Source organism: Diabrotica undecimpunctata, chromosome 4, assembly GCF_040954645.1.
Source record: "Diabrotica undecimpunctata isolate CICGRU chromosome 4, icDiaUnde3, whole genome shotgun sequence".
NCBI classification, from domain to species: domain Eukaryota; kingdom Metazoa; phylum Arthropoda; class Insecta; order Coleoptera; family Chrysomelidae; genus Diabrotica; species Diabrotica undecimpunctata.
The window spans coordinates 13,712,231-13,718,455 of NC_092806.1; positions in this window are offsets into that span (position 1 = coordinate 13,712,231).

Genomic DNA, 6,225 nt, shown 5'->3' on the forward strand with positions numbered 1-6,225 from the left:
CTTCTTTGATTTTTCTCCTTTTACCATCCGTTTCTTTTAGGATGAATATTATTATCGATTTTTATATGCCCATCTTTTAATATGGGCCTGAATATTAGTAGTTTTGTTTTTAATGAGATCTAAATGAATTGTTCTTTTGAAAATATAATAGTATATACTATACTTTACAGTTTGCAGATGATCAGGTGGTGATCTCAAATGACAAAGATGACATGGAATACATGCTTAGAAAACTAATTGAAGAATACCAGAAATGGGGATTAAATATCAATTTAGAAAAGACAAAATACCTCTCAATTGGAGCTGAAGCAGAACAACTCGATATCGATGACAATCAAAAAATAAATCCATGCAACGAATATAAATACCTGGGCGTCATCTTCGACCGTAGTGGAAAAGACGAACGAGAAATAGAACATCGAATTGTACAAGCACGAAGAGCTATAGCATGTTTGAACGGAGTTCTATGGAGTACAGAAATATCAAAGAAAAGAAAATGGAATATCTATGAGACAATGGTTAAAACTAGCCTACTTTATGGAGCTGAGACATGGAGAATAACCGAAAAATATAAGAAAAAGGTCGAAGCCACGGAAATGGATGCCATCAGAAGATCGATGAGAATATCAAGAGCCGACAGAATACGGAATGAAGTGATAAAACAACAAATGGGTATAGAGGGCACTATAGTTGAGGATATTGAGAGAAAACAGCTCATATGGTATGGGCATGTGAGCCGAATGGGGGACGAAAGATTGCCTAAAAAAACGATGATGTGGCAACCCCCAGAGAAGAGGAAACGAGGAAGACCACCACAGAGCTGGAACCTGGGAGTTAGGAAAGCGATTAGCGCTCGAAATCTGGACGAAGACCTAACTCAAGACAGAATACAGTGGCGTTTGGGAGTCGGACAACGTCGTAAGACGTTATAAAAAACCGAATATATATATATATATATAACTAAGAATCTTAAGTTGAACATTGAGATAAGTAAAGGCAATTAAATAAGTAAAAAATGAATTTTGAGACGAATTATAAATATACCTATTAAGGAATTAGATTGAAAGCTGAATTATGGGACAAATTTGGCAATAAAATATAGAAACCTACTTACTTTTGTCACAGTACTAGAATTATTATAAAAGTTTTATCAAAAATCAAAAAATTATTATCAAAAGAGTTTGATTTATGATTATGAAATTTGTAAAAGAAGAAAAACATAAACTATCTGGCGTTCTGTCCTCTGGAGTTAACCCTATCATACTACAGATTATTGCATATGGATATAAGCAGAATTCAAGGATTAAGATTTGCGGTAACAGAAATGAAGTGTATAAATGATTTCTTGAGAATGCGGTGTGTTTGGCTCACAACACAAAGAAAACTCTTTGATTTACTGTCAAGCTTTCGAATTTATTTTCAAGATATCTGTTTACAATAAATAAATATAAATATTGTGTAGGTATACATAATTATTGGTTTTAATAATTTATTTAATAATTTATTAATATTTAATTTAATAATATTTAATAATTTTATATAGTCGTGAGATTACAAATAAATTTAGATTTTACAAAACGCACAATCACACACATATTAAAATTTTACCAAGATTTTTCTTAAAATTATGTTATTGGCATGTTTGGCTAATTAACATACATATGAATGGTAAACAGTTCTTTTGTGTGGAGAGCAAAACCAGTATCAATAGTTTTTATTATTAATTTAATTATCGATGAAAAATAAATTAGTCCAATCAATTTACCTTAAGCATACATGAAATTTTTCTAATTTTGGAATATTGATAGAAAATGAGATTATGATGGTATGCCAATTGTTTGTTGATATGTTAATATGTAACAATAAATGTTACCTAATTTGTCAATATCAGATTTTCTATTAATACATTTTTTATTGTTCTGTATATGTGTCATTTCTAGAAATAACCGCTTCTGTTCATTTTTCTCCCTCTCTAGAATTGAAGCTTGTGAAAAATTAAAAGTGTGATTTAGAATAATGGAGTGGTCAGCTAATGCACAAGCTTGTGATTTGTTTGTGTTTATATCGCCTTTGTGAGAAATGATTCTGCTGTGTAGTGTACAAGAAGTTTCTCCTATATAAACCTTATCACAGTCTGAGCAAGGTATTTGATACACTACTTTAGAACTTTCCTTGGTTATTAGAGGATCTTTAGTTTTGGTGTATAAATGTGCTACGGTTTAAACATCTCTAGCGCCAAAAATTTTAATGATTTCGATCTGTTAAATAATTTGAGAAGTTTCGGTGTTAAGAATGGAATATACGGTAAAGATCCAAAAATTTGTGGTTTTGTTGGTACTAAGGTGTTATCTGTTTATTTCTTGGCTTGCCGTTTTCACTGTGATATGTTTTTGATTGTTGGTAGTGATGGAGGCTGGAATGTTTGCAGTACTAAAAATTAATGTATTAAGTAGACCTACGGGATAAAAGTTTTCCATTATGAAGGTTTTTAGTATCTTCAAACTCAGTTCTCTATATGCTGGATGAGACGTTTTAGTTACTCTATTTTTTAGTCGCAAGATTAGGTTTATTTTCATTCTTGCAGAATGTTACGAATAGTAATTTATGAATATATTGCTAGAAATCGGTTTTCGATTACCATTATGTTTTGAGACTATTGACATGGGTGCAACAAAAATATCTAGAAAAAAAAGACTTATTTTGTTCTCTTTCTGTAGTGAACTGTAATTGGCTACATTGATTCACTGCAGAATATTCTTTACCTTGTGGATGTACCTAGTTAACGCGAATATTGAATTATTGAATATTACCTTTTGGTGCACTTTTCAGTTTCTTTTGGAGGGCCTCTTCAGAATGCAATTCGATTAGGTTCTCTCGAAAGTTATCCAACCCATTTCCGGAAATCTTAAAATATGTAGTTGAGCTTTCTGTCCATTTTAAAGTCTTGCAATTCTCTCCATTCATTTCAAAAAATTCCTTCTTTCTTTTATATACTACTTTCAATTTCCTTTTTGTTATACTAGCTTTCCGAGCACTTTTTCAATGCTGACCGGTGCCCGGATTTCTTCTTCTTCCTCTTTATAAGCAATTCTGCTTGTTCATGGGTGAATTAATACCTCTATAGAAGATTGTCATTCCATCTTTCGCACGGTCGTCCGATACTTCTGCCGATTGATGACTTATCTCTTGCTATTTTGACGACATATTTCTCCCCCATTCTGCTTATGTGGTTATTCCATTGTTTTTTTTTATTTTGTGTCGTCATTTATATACTGTATCTTACATTTTCTTCTTATGTCTTCACTTCTCTTTCGATCTCTCAGCGTATTTCCTGTAATTCTTCTCAGTACTCTCGCCTCTGCCGTTTTTAGTAGCCTTTGTGTTGTGGCTGTGTTGTCCAGTTTCTGAGGCATGTGTCATTATTGGCCTTACACTGGCTTTATAAATTCTTGACTTATTAGTGTTATTAAGGCATCCTGCCAGTCTATTTGCTTTTTGTACTTGATCTCTCACTTCTTTATCCAGGTCTCCATAACTGGACAGTGTAATTCCAAGATATTTTATTTCCATTACTTGTTCAATACTAATGCCATCAATTTCTATTTAACATCTGGTTGGTGCTTTGCTGATTACAATTGTTTTAGTTTTCTGAGATGAGATTGTCATATTAAATTCTTTTGCTCCTATGTTAAATCTGTGGACCAATCTTTGCAGACTGTCTTTATCTTGGGCTATCAATATTGCATCGTCTGCGTAACAGAGTCTCTTTATCCAATCCACTTTGAAGATCTAAAAAAATTTTTTCGACGTTAACAATTGAGGGTCCTAGTAACAAAGTCGGCAATCTCCATCATTTTGACTTTTGAGTAAAACGCAAAACAATTATACGGCTGTATTTTAGGTGATATCGAAACAAATATAGTCTAATATATAAGACAATGGCAAATGACAGCAAATGGTGAAGAAGTTATTAACTAAACTATTAACAGTTTTTTTTTAATTTGAAAAAAATGATGGAGAATGCCGGTTTTGATACTAAGAGGTGTATATTGCCGGTTTTGATACTAAAATTCGGCAAGAACATAATAAAAGTAACATAATAAGTATTTATGTTACCTTGGAGAGTTTTACAGGTAATTTTATTTATGATAGCTCATAAAAATAAAACAGCTTTGTTTTCAGAATAATGTAATTTAAGAAACAAAATATTATATAAATATTATACTAAAATAGAAGGAAGTTCTTCAAAGAACTCACAAGTTGCTTCCTCCATTTTTTCAGTATCTGGAACTGTATCAGCACTTCCTTCCTGAACTGCTAGCTGCTCTAGTTGATTATTATTAAAGATAATATCTTCAAAAAATTTGAGTTCTTCCATGGTTCTCCAAGTATTTCCAAAGTGCTTGGTGAGAAGTTTATCAACATCTTTAAGCTTAAGTGAATTTACTTTTTGCAGACCACTTTCTATAATAACGGGGTCAATCATATAGATCGTACAACCTTTCTTTAAAACACTTTTAAATGTTTGCAAATCAGTTCTGTAATTAATTTCTCCTCTAATGGTAATATTTCCAGTTTTGCATTTTCTTAGGAAAAAGCGCTTTGTATTTTTAAAAGAAAAATGCCATGTACCAGTGGGTCTAAAAACACTTGAGATTGTTTCTTTCCAATTAAACACTTTGCAATTTTGCCCTAAGTAAGTGTAGCTATTTTTGAAAACAATTCCAAATACGTTTTTGGGTGCGATATAACTTCCAGTTTTTTAATATCTTTCTCAATATTACCAAAGACCCTATCAGCTGGCAAGAAAGAATGGCCTACCACCGGAAAAATTACCTCGATGTTTTGTACATGTGTTGGTGCTCTTGATGAAAGCCATTTGCAACACATTCCAATTAGCGTAGTGTTCTTATTTTGACCACTGCAGCCATCTGCCATTAGTCTAATGGTGGTTACTTCAGAGTGAAAGTCAATTTTGTTAAGCCTGTCAAAAACGGCGCAAGAAATTTCGTTGGAACCTTTTCCAAATTCGTCCTCTGTCCAATAATACGAAAATACATTTTTTTCAGTAAGCTTTGATTGAGAGGTTCCCTGGACTATGGTAAAATTATATAAATACAGTTGCCTAGAGTAGTAGGCACTTTGGTCGGGGACCTTAGGAAGTACAAGGTTTTTTGACAATCAAAAGATAGTGTTATCAAATCATCTCGTGACTCTTTAAGCAACTCAAAAAATGCATTAGCCCTTAGCTTATGAATTTTTCTTTCAACAATCAATTTTTTCTTCTCTTCTTCATCCATAGATCTTTTAATTTTTTCTGCAAACTCAATGCATAGGGAACACATATCCGTACGGGGAGTAGTAAAGCTAAGGTTGTACTTAGTATTAAAAATCATTCTAAAGTATGATGGTTTTACTCTCTCCTCTGGAGAACACTGATTAATATACATTTGGAACATCTTTTGTATTGACAAATCAGAAGAAAGGTAGCGCATACGTGTGGAAGAACGACAATTATGCGATTCAATACTTTTAAAAGTATTAATAAATTTTTGAACTGATTCTTGTTTTCCTTTAAAATTTGAAGTTTTTCTGTCACCGCCTCTTTTTTCCTTTGGTGCTTCTCCTGTTTTTAAAAATGATTTCATAATGTAGGTGAGGCGATGTTTCGTAATATTTAGTATGTTTAAAAAAGCTTTCTGGCACACTGGAATATTTTGCTTTATTACACTATTCCGTACAAAGCATTTCACAGACGTTGTTTTTGCTTCATGTCTAGAGTTTTTTGGACGGTGACGTTTAGGTAGTTGAACTGTACAAAATTTTAGAATAAAGGAATCTTGACTAAGCTTGTCCTTAACTCATGAAAACACTTGATATCTCTCATTGTTAGAGAAGAACATTGATAGGCCTTCGTTTTGTGGCCGCAAGTAGGGAATTGTGGTAACTGTGATGAAGAGTACCTGAAAAGATAACATATTTCAAAAAACTAATTATAATACTGACCTTATAAAATTAACAGTAGCTTGAACAAATCATTTGTTTTTTTTATTAGTTTTTTATAATATGTAAAATAGTTTTAATAATAAAATAAATCAAAAAATTATATGAATAAAATCTGAATACGGATGACATGTGCTCTTAAACCTAACCTTTCGAGTAAAAACTACAACTAAATTTTAAAGAACGTACCTCATTTTTTTCCGCACATTTTGCTGCCATGTG